The sequence below is a fragment of the Oncorhynchus masou genome, chromosome 12 (genome assembly GCF_036934945.1).
Source record: "Oncorhynchus masou masou isolate Uvic2021 chromosome 12, UVic_Omas_1.1, whole genome shotgun sequence".
Lineage (NCBI taxonomy): Eukaryota > Metazoa > Chordata > Actinopteri > Salmoniformes > Salmonidae > Oncorhynchus > Oncorhynchus masou.
The window spans coordinates 70,064,437-70,085,978 of record NC_088223.1 but is presented as its reverse complement, the minus strand read 5'-3'; the positions used below and the strand labels follow the sequence as shown (position 1 = coordinate 70,085,978).

Below are 21,542 nucleotides of genomic sequence, written 5' to 3'. Positions count from 1 at the left end.
ATTATTTGGGAGTCAGGTGAACTACTGTTCTGTGTTCTGGGGAAATGCATCAGCAAGTGAAATTAGGAGGCTGCAGATCGAACAGATCTAAGCAGCAAGGATTGTTTTAAGGTGGAGATATGGTTATTCTGTTGTAGTCATGCTCAATGCTCATGGTTGGCCATCAATCAACAAGATAATTGAAAAATACATGCTTATTTTATTTCATAATATACACCATTTAAAACGTCCAAACTCTATTCACAGCAGTATTCAGTTGGTAAGAGACAGACATTCCATAAATACTAGGAATAGATTTTCCACATACTGTATGTGGTATCCAGGCAGAAAAGAGAAATTGGCAAAATAATGATTTCGATTCAGAGCAATAAAGAAATTGAATTATTTATCTGAGCAAACCAGAAACATTCAATATATACATTCAAACAATTCTTTAAAACCATTTTAATATAATACGTAGGAAGGTTGTGCTGGACTATGGTAGATGAAGAATCAATCTATCTTTTTAGACTGTTTAACTGGTCAATATGTCAGTGTATTATGTCGGTTTGTAACAGTGTGTTACATGTGAAAATGTGATCGTATTATAAATTGTATTTTAATGTTTAAGGACTCTTGGAAGATTAGTCCAAATGAGGACTAAAAGAGATCCTAATAAAATGTACAGCCCACAGATGGGCCATGACTCATACAGAATATCTTAATACGGTCTAGAACAAAACAAGCACATTACAAACAAAAACATTGGATCACTGTAGGATGTAGGAATATTAATAGTAATAATACTGTATAAACATAAAAAATATGGGAACATAAACAAATCCTTTGACTTCTGTCATTGCTTAGTTTGAGTATATCCATTGCACATTACCCTGACCAAAAACTTGAATCAGTTAGTTAGTTATCGCCATCTTGTGGTCACAGTATATCATTGCCTCTGTGGTGAGTTCCAAGACAGCCTGTCCACTCCAGCTCAGTGTCCCCCCTCCCCCTCCAGTCACCTGCAGCTTCTCGGGGTCAAAGCTCCAGTACCGCTGCTCCTTGAAGAAGTATACCTGTCCATCAGTGTGGTCGAGGGCCCCGTTGGCACTCTGGGGGACGCCCCTCCAGTTCTCCAGGCTGCGGGGTAGTATGAGTCGGGCATCAGGGTCCCAAAGTTAAGCACAAAGTAACGCTGGCCTTTAAACACCACCAGGTGGCCCAGGTGGTGGTAGGTGAAGGCCTGGTCAGGGTGTCTAGGGAGGCCTAGCTCACTGCTCCTCAGGGGGAAGCCTGGGTCCACATTGCTGCTAGAGTAACGCCACACTCACCTGCCTGTAGGAAGAGATGCAAGGAGAAATGTGCTGGTGGTGTGAGATGTGATATTGCAATGCAGCAACATAAATAAGGACACAAACTGAAAAATCTGTGTAAAACATTTCTGCTATAATCTGACTGTATTCTATCTCGAACTTGAACACTAACTCCAACTGTGACTCAAGACAGTTATTACTGTAACAAGAACAAATCATTTCTTGTACATTTATTGCCGGTAACTTGTGTGTTCATGTGCAGACTACCTTTGAAAAAGTATAACTTATTGTCCATCTTTGAGTAAGCAGCTCCCTCAATGGTGAGGGGTAGTCCTGGCCAGCAGTTCTGCAGAGGTAGAGGGGAGCTGGTCTGGCCTGCAGGAAACACAGTCCAGAACAGGCTCCCACGGAATACTAGGCTGGTACCATCTTGGTCTGCAAGGTAATATAACATGGAAGCTTTACATGTATCAGAGTATATCACTGTCTTCAGAAGTCAATGAGGAATTCTCAACCTACTGTTTACGTAAGCTTATGTCCCAAAATAGTCATATGCCAAAATCCACCAGATGTGGATTAGTCTTGTTTGAAACCACAACTCTTACCCAAACCTTGCTTCTAACCTCAGTATGTTCGGTAAGTACAACTTCCATTTGTTTGACAGAGAGCCATTCATTTCAATTCTTTTTTAGCCATTTTAGCATGGTCAGATAGTGACTACCAGTTCAGTCTTACCCATGGTGATGGCATCAAAGAAGCCCCTGCAGTATGGAAGTGGGGTGGAATCAGGCTCCCCAGTGCACCCTTGGGACAGCTCCCAGTCCTGCAGGGCAGAGCTGAACACCTGACCAGGCAACTGGACTACCTGATCACTCCCTATAGAGGACATTCAATTACAAAAATGACAGTAGCTTTAGTAATGTATAAGCTTTTATGACTATACAGTACATTATATACATGCATATTCTTCCATGTTACTACAATAGACCAAGTGCATCTGCAAAAAGCCTGACTTATTCATGTACATTACGTCTGACTACCCAGCTGTCTGAAATGGACAAGTACAGATATGACCTACATACCTGTTTCAAAGCAAGTTAGAGAGTTACACGAAAGATGCTAATTGGCACGCCATATCATTGCAGCATGGAAAACCCAACACATCACGGATGACTGAGTGCTGAGATACTGACAGCTGAGCTGACATGTGATTTACTGTATTCAGATGCGCCCCAAAAAATCAAAAGAGCCAAATGATTTTCCGATGCCCCTGAATCGCAGACACAACGTCTCCTTTGATTTGTCTCCAGATGTTGCCCACCCGTTCTGTTTGGAAAAAGTTGAGCAAACAATTGTGTAAAAGTCTGATAAAATCGGTATCCCTAAGGAGAGCAAGACAAACATGGGGAGATAGACAGTAAAACAGGGAGAAGCCAGACAAACTAAGTGGAAACGTTGATGTACAGGGATGTTGATTGTTGACTTTGGTGTGACTTTGAGGGGACGAGAGGATGGGAAAAAAGACTGATAAACACTGTCTCCAGCTGCCGGAAGCCTGGCTCTGTGATATAGTGATCTCTGGACATCCCTTTGGGTAAAGCATCAGAGTAGTCAGATGGAAGAATTGAGTCTATAGAGTAACCTATGCTACCGGGTGTGATTCTCTCATTGGTGGAAAAAGTACCCAATTGTCAAACTTGCGTAAAAGTAAAGATACGAAAATAGAAAATGACTCAAGTAAAAGTCACCCAGTAAAATACTAGTTGAGTAAAAGTCTAAAAGTATTTGGTTTTAAATATACTTAAGTATTAAAAGTAAATGTAATTAATAAAATGTACTTAAGTATCAAAAGTAAAAGTATAAATCATTTCAAATTCCTAATATTAAGCAAACCAGACAGCACCATTTTCTTGCTGTTTTTATTTACGGAAAGCCAGGGGCACACTCCAACACTCAGACTTCATTTACAAACGAAGCATTTGTGTTTAGTGAATCAGCCAAATCAGGTAGTAGGGTTGACCAGGGACGTTCTCTTGATACACGCTATACGAGTTTGAGTTACTTGGCACTTTAGTTGTGAATGATGCAAACCTTAGAATGTCTTAGAAATAAAAACATATACAGTTGAAGTCGGAAGTTTACATACACTTAGGATGGAGTCTTTAAAACTCGTTTTTCAACCACTCCAAAAGTTTCTTGTTAACAAACTATAGTTTTGGCAAGTCGGTTAGGACATCTACTTTGTGCATGACACAAGTCATTTTTCCAAAAATGGTTTACAGACTGATAATTCACTGTATCATAATTCCAGTGCGGCAGAAGTTTCATACACTAAGTTGACTGTGCCTTTAAACAGCTTGGAAAATTCAAGAAAAAGATGTCATGGCTTTAGAAGCTTCTGATAGTCTAATTGACATCATTTGAGACAATTGGAGGTGTACCTGTGGATGTATTTCAAGGCCTACCTCCAAACTCAGTGCCTCTTTGCTTGACATCATGGGAAAATCAAAAGAAATCAGCCAAAACCTCAGGAAAAAAATTGTAGACCTCCACAAGTCTGGTTCATCCTTGGGAGCAATTTCCAAATGCCTGAAGGTACCATGTTCATCTGTACAAACAATAGTACGCAAGAATAAACACCATGGGGCCACGCAGCCATCACACCACTCAGGAAGGAGACACGTTCTGTCTCCTAGAGATGAATGTACTTTGGTGCGAAAAGTGCAAATCAATCACAGAATAACTGCAAAGGACCTTGTGAAGATACTGGAGGAAACAGGTACAAAAGTATCTACAGTGCCTTGCGAAAGTATTCGGCCCCCTTGAACTTTGCGACCTTTTGCCACATTTCAGGCTTCAAACATAAAGATATAAAACTGTATTTGTTTGTGAAGAATCAACAACAAGTGGGACACAATCATGAAGTGGAACGACATTTATTGGATATTTCAAACTTTTTTAACAAATCAAAAACTGAAAAATTGGGCGTGCAAAATTATTCAGCCCCTTTACTTTCAGCGCAGCAAACTCTCTCCAGAAGTTCAGTGAGGATCTCTGAATGATCCAATGTTGACCTAAATGACTAATAATGATAAATACAATCCACCTGTGTGTAATCAAGTCTCCGTATAAATGCACCTGCACTGTGATAGTCTCAGAGGTCCGTTAAAAGCACAGAGAGCATCATGAAGAACAAGGAACACACAAGGCAGGTCCGAGATACTGCTGTGAAGAAGTTTAAAGACGGATTTGGATACAAAAAGATTTCCCAAGCTTTAAACATCCCAAGGAGCACTGTGCAAGCGAATTCACCAATTTGTAAGTCGCTCTGGATAAGAGCGTCTGCCAAATGACTTAAATGTAAATGTAAATAATATTGAAATGGAAGGAGTATCAGACCACTGCAAATCTACCAAGACCTGGCCGTCCCTCTAAACTTTCAGCTCATACAAGGAGAAGACTGATCAGAGATGCAGCCAAGAGGCCCATGATCACTCTGGATGAACTGCAGAGATCTACAGCTGAGGTGGGAGACTCTGTCCATAGGACAACAATCAGTCGTATATTGCACAAATCTGGCCTTTATGGAAGAGTGGCAAGAAGAAAGCCATTTCTTAAAGATATCCATAAAAAGTGTTGTTTAAAGTTTGCCACAAGCCACCTGGGAGACACACCAAACATGTGGAAGAAGGTGCTCTGGTCAGATGAAAACAAAATGTAACTTTTTGGCAACAATGCAAAACGTTATGTTTGGCGTAAAAGCAACACAGCTCATCACCCTGAACACACCATACCCACTGTCAAACATGGTGGTGGCAACATCATGGTTTGGGCCTGCTTTTCTTCAGCAGGGACAGGGAAGATGGTTAAAATTGATGGGAAGATGGATGGAGCCAAATACAGGACCATTCTGGAAGAAAACCTGATGGAGTCTGCAAAAGACCTGAGACTGGGACGGAGATTTGTCTTCCAACAAGACAATGATCCAAAACATAACGCAAAATCTACAATGGAATGGTTCAAAAATAAACATATCCAGGTGTTAGAATGGCCAAGTCAAAGTCCAGACCTGAATCCAATCGAGAATCTGTGGAAAGAACTGAAAACTGCTGTTCACAAATGCTCTCCATCCAACCTCACTGAGCTCGAGCTGTTTTGCAAGGAGGAATGGGAAAAAATTTCAGTCTCTCGATGTGCAAAACTGATAGAGACATACCCCAAGCGACTTACAGCTGTAATCGCAGCAAAAGGTGGCGCTACAAAGTATTAACTTAAGGGGTCTGAATAATTTTGCACGCCCAATTTTTCAGTTTTTGATTTGTTAAAAAAGTTTGAAATATCCAATAAATGTCGTTCCACTTCATGATTGTGTCCTACTTGTTGTTGATTCTTCACAAAAAAATACAGTTATATCTTTATGTTTGAAGCCTGAAATGTGGCAAAAGGTCGCAAAATTCAAGGGGGCCGAATACTTTCGCAAGGCACTGTATATCCACAGTAAGACGAGTCCTGTATCGACATAACCTGAAAGTCCGCTCAGCAAAGAAGAAGCCAATGCTCCAAAACCGCCATTAAAAAGCCAGACTACAGTTGGCAACTGCACATGGGGACAAAGATCATACTTTTTGGAGAAATGCCCTTTGGTCTGATGAAACAAAAATAGAACTGTTTGGCCATAATTACCATTGTTATGTTTGGAGGAAAAGGGGGAGGCTTGCAAGCCGAAGAACACCATCCCAAATGTGAAGCATGAGGGTGGCAGCATCATGTTGTGGGGGTGCCTTGCTGCAGGTGGGACTGGTGCACTTCACAAAATAGATGGCATCATGAGGTAGGAAAAGTATGTGGATATATTGAAGCAACATCTCAAGACAGTTAAAGTTAAAGCTTGGTCACAAATTGGTCTTCCAAATGGACAATGACCCCAAGCATACTTCCAAAGTATTGGAGTGCCCATCACAAAGCCCTGACCTCAATCCTATAGAAAATGTGGACAGAACTGAAAAAGCGTGTGCGAGCAAGGAGGATTACAACCTGACTCAGTTACACCAGCTCTGTAGGAAGCTTGTGGAAGGCTTCCCGAAACATTTTTCTTTTTGACCTTTTATTTAACTAGTCAAATCAGTTAAGAACAAATTCTTATTTTCAATGACAGCCTAGGAACTGTGGGTTAACTGCCTTGTTCAGGGGCAGAACAACAGATTCTTACCTTGCCAGCTCAGGGATTCAATCTTGCAACCTTTCAGTTACTAGTCCAATGCTCTAACCACTAGGCGTCCTGCCATTTGACCCAAGTTAAACAATTTAAAGGCAATGCTACCAAATACTATCTGAGTGTATATAAACCTCTGACCCACTGGGAATGTGATGAATGAAATAAAAGCTGAAATAAATCACTCTACTATTATTCTGACATTTCACATTCTTAAAATAAAGTGGTGACCCTAACTGAACTAAGACAGGGGATTTTTTACTAGGATTAAATGTCAGCAATTGTGAAACTGAGTTTAAATGTATATGTACTTCCGGTCTTTTTCCTGTCCTGCTAAGCATTCAAAATGTAACAAGTACTTTTCTGTGACAGGGAAAATGTATGGTGCAAAAAGTAAATTTTCTTCAGGAATGTAGTAAAGTACAGCACTTTTCCCTGTAATAAATGGGATGGCTTTAGCCATCAGACGCTAACCAGCTAATTAGCTACAAGCTATTTAGTCATTGTTAGCCACTGCTAGCGGCCTTTACCTTCTGCACAGGTACCAGACCTTTTTTTAGTTTGGATAATACTCGCCAGCCTTCCAGTAACAGACTGTCTCTCCACTACAATTCCGGATTCCTGCCGTAATCCCTGGACCATTCACCTGATCTTCACAGCTAGCTAGCACCCACCAAGTTACCCAGTACCGAAGCTATCCCTGAGGCCCACCTCCCGGCCTACTCAGTTGTTCACCCGGACTCCACCAAAACACGGCTAGAACACACTACTCCACCGGATCCTTACCGTAAGCTCTGGACCTTGGCACCGGATCCCCGCTGCTACTGAGTGGCTATAGTGGCTAACGCCCCTGCCCCGAAGCTAGCACCAGTTAGCCGTGAGCCAGGCGCAACTCCATCTGGCTTGGATCCTTAGTCGACACGGCGCCCCGCCGCACCACCACAACAGGTCTGCCGACGAATACTCCATCCGCTGTGCCTTCAACCGGCCTCCGTCGGACATTGGAGCAAATGCTTCTACTAGCCCCGGGCTATTAACTTTAAACGCTGTGTCGCCCGTGTGCTAGCGTAGTAACGCCTACTCCGCGGCTTCCCTGTCCCATCTATTGTTTCCCCCTGGACCCTATGATCACTTGGCTACATAGCTGATGCCCACTGGACTGTCCATTAATCACGGTACTCAATTCTGTTTATTTTATTTTTTGTTTATCTGTAGGCCCCAGCCGCAAACTCAGGCTGTGTGTGTAGTTAACCGACCCTCTCTGCCCATTCATCGCCATTTTACCGGTTGTTGTTTTAGCTGATTAGCTGTTATTGTCTCACCCGTTGTTGTCTTAGCTAGCTCTCCAAATCAACACCTGTGATTACTTTATGCCTCGCTGTATGTCTCTCTCATATGTCTATATGCCTTGTACACTGTTGTTCAGGTTAGTTATCATTGTTTTAGTTTACAATGGAGCCCCTAGTTCCACTCCTCACATCTCTGATACCTCCTTTGTCCCACCTACCACACATGCGGTGACCTCACCCATTATAACCAGCTTATCCAGAGATACAACCTCTCTTATCATCACTCAGTGCCTGGGCTTACCTCCGCTGTACCCGCACCACACCATACCCCTGTCTGCACATTATGCCCTGAATCTATTCTACCACGCCCAGAAATCTGCTCATATTATTCTTTGTCCCCAACGCTCGAGGCGACCAGTTTTGATAGCCTTTAGCCGTACCCTCATCCTACTCCTCCTCTGTTCCTCGGGTGATGTGGATGTAAACCCAGGCACTGGGGACCTAAACGGGGATATGCTTAACACCCCAGCAGTCCTACAATCTAAGCTAGATGCCCTCAATCTCACACAAATCATCAAGGAACCCACCAGGTACAACCCTAAAACCATTTCAGCGATCACTGCCTCATTGCCTGTACCCGCAGTCAAACGTACTCGCAGTCAAACGACCCTTCATAACTGTCAAACGCTCCCTAAAGCACTTCTGCAAGCAGGCCTTTGTAATCAACCTGGCCCGGGTATCCTGGAATGATATTGACCTCATCCCGTCAGTCGAGGATGCCTGGTCATTCTTTAAAAGTAATTTCCTCACCATCTTAGATAAGCATGTCCCGTTCAACAAATGCAGAACCAAGAGATATAGCCCTTGGTTCACTCCAGACCTGACTGTCCTTGACCAGCACAAAAAACATCCTGTGGCGGACTGCAATAGCATCGAATAGTACCCACGATATGCAACAGTACAGGGAAGTCAGGAACCAATACACGCAGTCAGTCAGGAAAGCAAAGGCTACCTTTTTCAAGCAGAAATTCGCATTCTGTAGCTCTAACTCAAAAAGGTTCTGGGACAATGTAAAGTCCATGGAGAACAAGAGAACCTCCTCCCAGATGCCCACTGCACCGAGGCTAGGTAACACGGTCACCACTGATAAATCCATGATAATCGAAAATTTCAATAAGCATTTCTCAAAGGCTGGCCATGCCTTCCTCCTGGCTACTCCAACCCCGGCCAACAGCTCAGCCTCCCCCGCAGCTACTCGCCCAAGCCTCCCCAGCTTCTCCTTCACCCAAATCCAGACAGCAGATGTTCTGAAAGAGCTGAAAAACCTGGAACCGTACAAATCAGCTGGGCTAGACAATCTGGACCCTCTCGTTCTAAAACTCTCTGCCGCCATTGTTGCAACCCACATTACCAGCCTGTTCAACCTCTCTTTCGTATCGTCGGAAATCCCTAAAGATGGGAAAGCTGCCGCAGTCATCCCCCTCTTCAAAGGGGGTGACACCCTAGACCCAAACTGTTACAAACCTATATCCATCCTGCCCTGCCTATCTAAAGTCTTTGAAAGCCAAGTTAATAAACAGATCACTGACCATTTCGAATCCCACTGTACCTTCTCCGCTGTGCAATCTGGCTTCCAAGCCGGTCACGGGTGCACCTCAGCCACGCTCAAGGTATTAAACAATATCATAACCGCCATCGATAAAAGACAGTACTGTGCAGCCGTCTTCATTAACCTGGCCAAGGCTTTCGACTCTTGTCAATCACCGTATTCTTATTGGCAGACTCAATATCCTTGGTTTTTCTAATGACTGCCTCGCCTGGTTTAGGCAATGCCATACAACACTCCTTCAGTGGCCTCCAACTGCTCTTAAACGCTAGTAAAACCAAATGCATGCTTTTCAACCGTTCGCTGCCTGCACCCTCCCGCCCGACTAGCATCACCACCCTGGACGGTTCCGACCTAGAATATGTGGACAACTATAAATACCTAGGTGTCTGGCTAGACTGTAAACTCTCCTTCCAGACTCATAATAAACATCTCCAATCCAAAATCAAATCTAGAATTGGCTGTCTATTTCGCAACAAAGCCTCCTTCACTCACGTTGCCAAATTTACCCTAGTAAAACTGACTATCCTACCGATCCCCGACTTCGGCAATGTCATCTACAAAATAGCTTCCAACACTCTACTCAGCAAATCCCTGAAGTTGGAGACTTTTATTTACCTCACCAACTTTAAACATCATCTATATGAGCAGCTAACCAATCGCTGCAGCTGTACATATTCCATCTGTAAATAGCCCACCCAATCTACCTACCTCATCCCCATTCTGTTTTTATTTATTTTATGCTCTTTTGCACACCAGTATCTCTACTTGCACATCATCATCTGCTCATTTATCACTCCAGTGTTAATCTGCTAAATTGTAATTATTTGCTCCTGTGGCCTATTTATTGCCTACCTCCTCATGCCTTTTGCACACACTGTATATAGACTTTCTTTTTTCTACTGTGTCATTGATTTGTTTATTGTGTTATTGGCATGTTTATTGTTTACTCCATGTGTAACTCTGTGTTGTTGTCTGTGTCACACTGCTTTGCTTTATTTTGGCCAGGTCGCAGTTGCAAATGAGAACTTGTTCTCAACTAGCCTACCTGGTTAAATAAAGGTGAATAAATTATTTATTTTTAAATCCACTCCCTCATGTAATCTTGTTTCTACCTCTACCTGACCACTGATTATTACCTCCACATGTTTTCTCTTCTACTCTAATTTTTTGGGCATGTAAAGTGACTGGTTCAAAATCAAATTCCAATCTACTTTTTAATGGCTTGTTCCTCGCTCAGTGTGGAGTATGCCTACACACCATAAAGCTGCTGTACAGCAGTGATGTCATCCCAGCTCAGCACTGTGGCTTTCCCCAACTTCTAGTAGTAGGGGGACATGAGAGCATGATTCACAGGAGAGTAATCCAGGCCCCGCGTGTGGCCCACCTCGTGGGCAATCACCATGAACAGGTTGTGGCCCTTGCAGCCGTTCAGTGTCCAGCGCTCTGCCATGTCAACGTGAGCCTCCCCTCGGGAAGAAGGCATAGCTAGGGCGCCTCCTGGGGGTAAAAACAAAAACATAGAGAGGTTTCAGTGGTGGTAGAGAAGCTTCCCAAAACAACCTCTTGCCCCACCCCCTGAAACTGTGCAGATCTGAAGGAGTCAGGCATGTTTAAGAAATACGGTGGAAGCTTCTCAACTCCCATTTTCAAGCTACGTGGAACCATCACCATGTTTTTTATGACTATCTGGTCCCTTTAGATCTCAAAATAATTAAGCAGTAGAGGCTAGGGGCTGTTCTCAGACCAGGCAAGACGAATCTGTAAGCAAGTGAACATTGTGACAGCTGGGGCTAGTTCCGAAAGAGATCTTTCACAACTGAAACCAATTGGTCTTTGGAAATTGCCCTGTTTGAAAATGCCTTCTCCTTTCCTTCTGGTAAACTATGATCTGTCAGGATTCAATCAAAATGTCAATCCCCTACTAGATCTTATACTGCTACACTCCCCACCTGGACCATCAAAGGCGTTGCCTATGCTGTCGTTGTGCTCCCCCTTGTAGAAGGCCAGCCGAATGTCAGCTGACCCCTGGATGACATATTTTGAAGGTCAGGGCCAACACCTTGCTCCACATCTGAAAAGCCTTTTGTACAGCTAGGGCCACCTGACCCCGAGAGGGGTTGCCAGGCCAGTTCACCACCCGGTAGGTCAGGTGATGCTTCTGCCACCTCCCGCCTGCAGAGAGATGAGATGGATTGATTAAAATAGAGGAGCAATGGGGACTCATGACAAAGAAGAGTAGTTAAATGGGTCACTAGCCCCCGGTGATGGGATCGCTGTTGTGCTGAGTAAGATTCAAATTGTCATTCATGCAGCTGGGAGATAGGATAAGAGGGAACGAGGAGACAGAGAGAGATAGACAGAGATTGCACATTTCAGGAAGTGGGAGAATGGTTCTAGATCCACTATTACAGTAATGGGAATGTGAGTGTTTAATTGGGTGAATCCTTTGGATAAGAGCAGAGGGTCATGTTTATCGCATTACTTGTGGTTTGAGCTTAATTAAATGCAGAACAGCAGTGACACAACTTTAGAAAATGTATACCTCTTTCCCTACTGTATTTAATTTATTTATTTATTTTGCTCCTTTGCACCCCATTTTTATTACTACTTTGCACATTCTTCCATTGCAAATGTACCATTCCAGTGTTTTACTTGCTATATTGTATTTACTTTGCCACCATGGCCTTTTTTTGCCTTTACCTCCCTTATCTCACTTCATTTGCTCACATCTTATATAGACTTGTTTATACTGTATTATTGACTGTATGTTTGTTTTACTCCATGTGTAACTCTGTGTCGTTATATGTGTCGAACTGCTTTGCTTTATCCTGGCCAGGTCACAATTGTAAATGAGAACTTGTTCTCAACTTGCCTACCTGGTTAAATAAAGGTGAAAAAAAACTCAGAAGAGCTCCTGCTGTGTAGGGTTTTTTTGTGTGTCAAAACAACTCCATGTATCTTTTAACATGAGAAAAAGAACCTTGTGAATTGAACGCAGCCGAGGCCGTGTGTCTCAATAAGACACATTCATCGAGCAAGACCAAAAAAAACACAAAGGTAGGAAGAGTTGGTTTTCTTCACCTATACGAGCTTAGAGCCAGAGTGTGATAAACACATTTCAAAGGCTTGTGGAAAACCCAAAAAACATTCACCTTGTTTCTACCTACATGGTTGAACCGGTTTACTAGTCTTGTCCCTCTTTTGAACAAGTATATAACAAACTCCCCAAAATGTGGTCTTGGACACATAATATTTGTGTTATTTCAAGCAAACCAAAAATAATGAAACTCTCAATGTTTAAAGTGTGCTTTTTCAAAGTTGATGGTGCAATTGTCACGCCCTGATCTGTTTCACCTGTCCTTGTGATTTTCTCCACCCCCTCCAGGTGTTTTCCTCAGTGTATTTATCCCTGTGTTTCCTGTGTCAGTTTGTTTTGTATGTTTCTAAGTCAATCAGCGGTTTTCCTGTTCACCTGCGTTTTGCATTCTCCTTTCTTTCTTCCTTACCACACTAACATTTGAAAGAATGCCACAATGTTCTTCCCCTGAAATGTACAGTATCTTGCCCATTGACATTACTGTTAAAATTCCATAGTTTAATCTGGGACAAAGACAGTGCCTAACTTGCATAAATTGTCTTCCAATATCCAGTTCAAATTTAGGCTTCAGGTCAAATAAAACCCCTTTCCAGTAATTGCAGGTGGCAGCTGTCAGGTATCAACTAGAGGCTGGAAAAGTGGACAGTATGACGCATTCTTCTAGTGTTATCCAATCACTCCAGGGGCTGCGTGGAATGACACGTTTCTCCATCCAGCACCCTGTTACCCCAAACCAGCTCCATTTACCACTGAGCATGTAGGCTTATCTCTCACACTGTGAAGATGTGTCGGACAACCTCCATATGGGCCTGGGCAGCTTACAGGAGGCTTATTGGAGAGAGTGAATATCTTAACCATTTAGGCAGTGGTTCTCAGAGTATATCTAATTTAAAATGTGCTCTCCGGCGCAAAAGTGGAGATAGGATAATTCCCTAAAGTTATAAATGGCTGTGTGTAGATAGCCTACATACTACACTGCCTGGGACTTAAGAGTTTAAAAAAATTGGAATGTTTATTTAATCATTTTAACTTGGCAAGTCGGTTAAGAACAAATTATTATTTACAATGACGGCATACCAAAATGCCTCCTTCGTGGACGGGGCCTGGGAGATATATATATATATTTTTATAAATACAATAAATATAGGACAAAACACACATCGCGAGACAACACTACATAAAGAGAGACCTAGGACAACAACATAGCAAGGCAGCAACACATGATAACACAGCATGGTAGCAACACAACATGGTAGCAGCACAAAACATGGCACAAACATTATTGGGCAAAGTAAACAGCACGAAGGTAGAGACAACAACACATCATACAAAGCAGCCACAACAGTCAGTAAGAGTGTCCATGATTGAGTCTTTGAATGAAGAGATAAAACTGTCCAGTTTGAGTGTTTGTTGAAGCTCGTTCCAGTCGCTAGCTGCAGCAAACTGAAAAGAAGAGAGATCCAGGGGTGTGTGTGCTTTGGGGACCTTTAACAGAATGTGACTGGCTGAACTGGTGTTGTATGTGGAAAATGGGGGCTGCAGTAGATATCTCAGATAAGGGGGAGGTGAGGCCTAAGAGGGTTTTATAAATAAGCATCAACCAGTGGGTCTTGCGACGGGTATACAGAGATGACCAATTTACAGAGGAGTATAGAGTGCAGTGATGTGTCCTATAAGGAGCATTGGTGGTGAATCTGATGGCCGAATGGTAAAGAACATCTAGCCGCTCGAGAGCACCCTTACCTGCCAATCTATCAATTATGTCTCCGTAATCTAGCATGGGTAGGATGGTCATCTGAATCAGGGTTAATTTGTCAGTTGGGGTGAAAGAGGAGTGATTACGATACAGAAAACCAAGTCTAGATTTAACTTTAGCCTGCAGCTTTGATATGTGCTGAGAGAAGGACAGTGCACCATCTAGCCATACTCCCAAGTACTTGTATGAAGTGCCTGAGTTATGTTGTTGATGTAAAATGAGAAGTGCGTGGGGCATAGGTTGAGCCTTGGGGTACTCCCTTGGTGACAGGCAGTGGCTGAGAAAGCAGATTTTCTGACTTTATACACTGCATTCTTTGAGAGAGGTAGTTAGCAAACCAGGCCAAAGACCCCTCAGAGACACCAATACTCCTTAGCCGGGCCACAAGAATGGAATGGTCTACCGTATCAAAGGATTTGGCCATGTCAATAAAAATAGCAGCACAGTATTGCTTAGAATCAACGGCAACGGTGACATCATTGAGGACCTTTAATGTTGGAGTGACACATCCATAACCTGAGCGGAAACCAGATTGCATACCCGAGAGAATACTGTAGACATCAAGAAAGCCAGTCAGTTGATTTTTGACAAGTTTTTCCAACACTTTTGATAAACAGGGCAACATAGAAATAGGCCTATAACAGTTAGGATCAGCTTGATCTCCTCCTTTAAATAAAGGACGAACTGTGGCTGACTTCCAAGCAATGGGAACCTCCCCAGAACGGAGAGAGAGGCTGGCGACGATAAGGGCAGCAACCTTAAAGAAGAAAGGGTCTAAACCATCTGACCAATATGTTTTTTTGGGGTCAAGTTTAAGGAGCTCCTTTAGTACCTCGGTCTCAGTGACTGACTGCAGGGAAAAACTTTGTAGCGGGGGAGGGGAAAAAGAGGGAGGGGTATCAGGGATAGTCACATTAGAAGGGGTGGGAGATGAGGAAATATTGGACGGGCAAGGAGGCATGGCTGAGTCAAATAGAAATCCTGACTTAATGAAGTGGTGATTACAGAGCTCAGCCATGTGCTTCTTGTCAATAACAACCACATCATCAACATTAAGGGACATGGGCAGCTGTGAGGAGGAGGGTTTATTCTCCAGGTCTTTAACCATTTTCCAGAACTTCTTGGAGTTAGACCCACAGAGAGAGCTGCTCCTTAAAGTAACTAACTTGGCCTTCCAGATAGCCTGAGTGCACTTATTTCTCATTTGCCTGAACGATAGCCAGTCAGCTTGAGTATGCGTGTGCTAAGCCTTTCGCCAAATTCAATTCTTGAGGTGGAGTAACTCTGCAAGATCACGGTCGAAATAGGGGCTGAACCTGTTTTAAAAGAAGGTCCAAGCGTCTTCGACAGAGGGGATCAAGCTGATTCTATACCATTTTACAGGGGCCAGTTCATGAAGGAAGGCCTGCTCATTAAAGTTTTTCAGCAAGCGTCTATGTCAAATCAGGACAGGTTGTTTCACTGAGCAGCCATTACGAACACAGGCTGTAAAACAGTGATCACTAAGGTCCTTACAGAAAACACCAGACTGATACCTATCAAAAATGGCACCGGAGGAGATGGCCGCCGTTTTACAGTCTCCTAACCAATTGTGCTATTATGTGTTTTTTTGCGATATTTGTAAATGATTTTGTACATAATGTTTCTGCAACCGTATCTTACGGAAGAAAAGAGCTTCTGGATATCACTCACCTCGAATTAGACAAAGATTTCTTCAACAACAACAAGCAGGACTCACACGATATTCTCCAAACACCCCACAGGGAAGACATCCCAATTATTCGCAAAAGGAAGCGACGCAGAGGATGAAGAGCCGGATGCCTCGTCCGGACCCGCAGAAGACAACTAGGAAAGGTGCAGTTACCGTCAATCTTACTCGCCAATGTGCAATCATTGGACAATAAACTAGACGAGGTAAGATCACGAATATCCTGCCAACTGGACATCAAAAACTGTAATATCCTATGCTTCACGGAATCGTGGCTGAATGACGACATGGATATTTAGCCAGAGGGATACCCGCGGCACCGGCAGGATAGAACAGCACACTCCGGTAAGACTAGGGGGGGCGGTCTGTGCATATTTGTAAACAACAGCTGGTGCACAAAATCTAAGGAAGTCTCTAGAGTTTGCTCACCTGAAGTAGAGTATATTGTGATTAACTGCAGGCCACACTACTTGCCTAGAGAGTTCTCAGCTATACTTCTCGTGGCGGTATATTTACCACCACAGACAGATGCTGGCACTAAGACTGCACTCAGTCAGCTGTGTAAGGAAATAACCAAACAAGAAACCACTCACCCAGAGGTGGCGCTCCTAGTGGCCGGAGACTTTAATGCAGGGAAACTTAAATCAGTTCTACCAAATCTCTATCAACATGTTAAATGTGCAACCAGAGGGAAAAAAATTCTAGATCACCTGTACTCCACACACAGACGCGTACAAAGCTCTCCCTCGCCCTCCATTTGGTAAATCCGACCACAACTCTATCCTCCTGATTCCTACTTACAAGCAAAAATTAAAGCAGGAAGCACCAGTGACTCAGTCTATAAAAAATGGTCAGATGAAGCAGATGCTAAACTACAGGGCTGCTTTGCTATCACAGACTGGAACATGTTCCGGGATTCTTCCGATGACATTGAGGAATACACCACATCAGTCACTGGCTTCATCAATAAGTACATTGAGGACGTCGTCCCCACAGTGACTGTACGTACATACCCCAACCAGAAGCCATGGATTACAGGCAACATTCGTACTGAGCTAAAGGGTAGAGCTGCCGCTTTCAAGGTGCGGGACTCTAACCCAGAAACTTACAAGAAATCCCGCTATGCCCTGCAACGAACCATCAAACAGGCAAAGTGTTAATACAGTGCTAAGATTGAATCATACTACACCGCCACATGCTCGTCGGATGTGGCAGGGCTTGCAAACTATTACAGACTACAAAGGGACGCTTAGCCGCGAGCTGCCCAGTGACACGAGCCTACCAGACGAGCTAAATCACTTCTATGCTCGCTTCGAGGCAAGCAACACTGAGGCATGCATGAGAGCATCAGCTGTTCCGGACGACTGTGTGATCACGCTCTCCGTAGCCGATGTGAGTAAGACCTTTAAACATGTCAACATACACAAGGCTGCGGGGCCAGGCGGATTACCAGGACGTGTGCTCCGAGCATGTGCTGACCAACTGGCAGGTGTCTTCACTGACATTTTCAACATGTCTCTGATTGAGTCTGTAATACCCTCATGCTTCAAGCAGACCACCACGGTCCCTGTGCCCATGAACACAAAGGCAACCTGCCTAAATGACTACAGACCTGTAGCACTCACGTCCATAGCCATGAAGTGCTTTGAAAGGCTGGTAATGGCTCACATCAACACCACTATCCCAGAAACCCAAGACCCACTCCAATTTGCATACCACCCAAACAGATCCACAGATGATGCAATCTCTATTGCACTCCACACTGCCCTTTCCGACCTGGACAAAAGGAACACCGATGTGAGAATGCTGTTCATTGACTACAGCTCAGCGTTCAACACCATAGTACCCTCAAAGCTCATCACCAAGCTAAGGATCCTGGGACTAAACACCTCCCTCTGCAACTGGATCCTGGACTTCCTGACAGGCCGCTCCCAGGTGGTGAGGGTAGGTAGCAACACATCTGCCACGCTGATCCTCAACACTGGAGCTCCCCAGGGGTGAGTGCTCAGTCCCCTCCTCTACTCCCTGTTCACCCACAACTGCATGGCCAGGCATGACTCCAACACCATCATTAAGTTTGCTGACGACACAACAGTGGTAGGCCTGATCACCGACAACAACGAGACAGACTATAGGGAGGAGGTCAGAGACCTGGCCGGGTGGTGCCAGAATAACAACCTATCCCTCAATGTAACCACGACTAAGGAGATGATTGTGGACTACAGGAAAAGGAGCACCGAGCACGTCCCCATTCTCATCGACAGGGCTGTAGTGGAGCAGGTTGAGAGCTTCAAATTCCTTGGTGTCCACATCAACAACAAACTAGATTGGTCCAAACACACCAAGACAGTCGTGAAGAGGGCACGACAAAGCCTATTCCCCCTCAGGAAACTAAAAATATTTGGCATGGGTCCTGAGATCCTCAAAAGGTTCTGCAGCATCGAGAGCATCCGATCTGGTACGGCAATTGCTCGGCCTCCTACAGCAAGGCACTTCAGAGGGTAGTGCGTACGGCCCAGTACATCACTGGGGCAAAGCTGCTTGCCATCCAGTACCTCTACACCAGGCGGTGTCAGATGAAGGCGCTAAAAATTGTCAAAGACCCCAGCCAGACGGTTTCTTCTATTAGGGAAATCAAGCTTTTGCTTTGCTGATAGAACATAAACATGCAATACATTTAGATAAATATTTTAAATGAGGCATGCTTTTCTTCTCCAAATATTGGGTAACTCCCAGTGCAACTGTGAAAGCAGAGGCATGCTTTCATGCAACTGCAGAATGGGAATGGCAACTGCAGAATGGGACTCACCTTTGGTAAAGCTATGTCAACACAACACCTCAAAGACATTTTCACTGAGAATGTTTTTCCTAAGATTTGGTAAGTACACAAAGTTTTTGAAAAATGTACATAACATCTCCTTTAATTACAACCAATATATTGTAATCAATCGTTGACGACACTCGATTAAATGTTTCCCTAATTTAAAATTATTACTGTAAAATTATTTTTCTGGTGGTTGAATGATGCCAGGCTGATTCTACCTGAGAGCTTTGTTGACATCAATATCATTGTGTTGGTGATCTCCTCCTCCTTTAGGTATCCATACTTTTCCTGAAAATGCTACTCAGGAAAACACAGAACATACAAACAAATTCAGAATGTGTATCACACTCTCTCCTGGACCATTGACTCTTTTCAAGGTAAGGAAAGGGAACAAAACAATATAAAGTAATTGAGCAATTTGTGTGGACTACAATAGGTGCTTTAGAATACCATGGTCAAGACATCTGGCCTGGAGAGAAGAGATGAAAGCTTCGGGGCTGGTATGAAAGAACCTGAAACATCATTGAGCACTGAGTAAATGCAGCGGAGGACTCAAATGAAGGCTAAGTAGTCTAATCAGCCTAGTTTGTTGGGACCTCGCTAACACAGCATATGCTAATATCAGAGATGCCATTGATAAGTTTCTTACCACTGACATAGATGTTTGTGGTGAAGGAACAACCCACCATACTTTTCCCTGACTGGATTGATTAGGCCCCGAGGGCCGACAGCCAGCGCTGTTCCCATGAGCAGCTGGGAGCGCGCAGAGTGCATTGTGGGATGGGATATGGCGCTCCTGCCCTGTTCGGCAGCTGGGTGATGATGGGCGACACTCCCCTGAGCCTTCTGTGGCCTAGGTCCCAGCAGGTGTATCTCACTGATCATCCCTAAAGCCAAAACCTCATTTGGCCGCCTTTCCTTCCAGTTCTCTGCTGCCTGCGACTGGAACGAATTGCAAAAATCTCTGAAGTTGGAGACTTTCATCTCCCTCACCAACTTTAAACATCTGCTATCTGAGCAGCTAACCGATTGCTGCAGCTGTACATATTCCATCGGTATATAGCCCACCCAATTTACCTACCTCATCCCCATACTGTTTTTATTTGATTTACTTTTCGGCTCTTTTGCACACCACTATCTCTACTTGCACATATTCATCTGATCATTTATCACTCCAGTGTTATTCTGCTTAATTGTAATTATTTACTCCTATGGCCTATTTATTGCCAACCTCCTCATGCCTTTTGGACACAATATAGATTGTGTATATAGATATATAGATGTTTTTTTTCTACTATGTTATTGACTTGTTTATTATTTATTGTTTACTCCATGTGTAACTCTGTGTTGTTGTCTGTTCACACTGCTATGCTTTATCTTGGCCAGGTCGCCGTTGCAAATGAGAACTAGCCTACCTGGTTAAATAAAGGTGAGATAAAAAAATGAAAAAAATGGCTGCCTAATGGAAACCAGCCAGCACAGCTGGATAGAGACGAAATACTAGAGAGAGTAGCCTCTGCATTGGACTGGAAGTCCACAGGAAATTGTCATTGCAAAGAAAACAAGGCTGGATCTACAGCAGGCTAAATGATAAGTTCCAACAGACACATCCAACGATACTTTGCACCATTGTTTGACCAGAGTGCCAGGGCGAAATCCTAATTTGAGATCAAGTGACGGGCATGTTACTCAAATTAAGATTCAGCCCGACAAGTTATGAGTTACAAGTCAGTTCTCCGTTCACTATACTCTTCGGAATTTGTGTGACCAAAAACGATTATTGTTGAAAATGAGCTGTACTGTACTGGGAAGATTTAGAAATGTAACATTTTTAAAAACAAAGCCAGACCACAAAGAACTCACAGAGTAGCCTAGTTGCTGCTCAAAAGCTACAAAAAAGGAGTGAAGTAAAGTGAAGAACCATGAAACTGGGACCGAGATTTTATGACAATGTACATTTTAATTGTTTGTCATTTAGCAGACGCTCTTATCCAGAGCAACTTACAGTAGTGAGTACATACATTTTAGTACTTTTTGTATGCCTGGCAATAGTTTGTTGACGTGAGTGTTCATGTGTGTATGCAACGTGGTCTCAGGGCAATTATTTTATTCTGTACGTAAATCTGTAAATATGATGTTTTGCACTACTTTAGGTTACATTATGAATGGAATACCGGTCGGCAGGGCTTGGAACTGGTTCAGGGAACAGAACCAAAAACCGGAAAAGAATGAAAGGAACAGAATCAGAATCTGGAACGGGAATGAAAGTGATCTATACTGTTCCTTCGTAGAAGTTCCTTCATAGAAGCCGCTCCTCCATAGGTATAATTCTGTGGGCCTAATTCAGATAATGCATGTCTTAACAAGATGCCCAGCACTTCAATAGAATCCTCCTCCTCAACCCTCTGTCACTCTCACGATAAAAACCGTTACTTTTTTTGTCACGCCTGCTCCCTCTCCCCCTCCCTGGCGCCTGTTTTTGCTTTGTCAATGTGGATTATTGTGTGTAGATTGATGAGGGAAAAATATATATTTAATACATTTTAAAATAAGGCTGTGACTTAACAAAATCTGGAAAAAGTAAAGGGGTCTGAATACTTTCTGAAGGCACTGTAACTCAACATATTCTCAAAAAACATACAAAGGCTGTGTGTAATTAACAGTATATGATTATTTTATTCATTGTGATGGTGAAAATTGTGTAAGTGTCAAGCCTGCTCCTGTTCCTCCTCGCTGGCACTCGAAGGCACCAGGC

The 21,542-nt window shown here is 43.5% G+C and overlaps 1 pseudogene; it reads right to left on the bottom strand.

Annotated features, from left to right (window-relative positions):
* Positions 1 to 791: 791 nt before the first annotated feature.
* On the bottom strand, positions 792 to 19,672 carry LOC135549390 (matrix metalloproteinase-28-like; annotated as a pseudogene).
* Between the last annotated feature and the right edge of the window lie 1,870 nt (positions 19,673 to 21,542).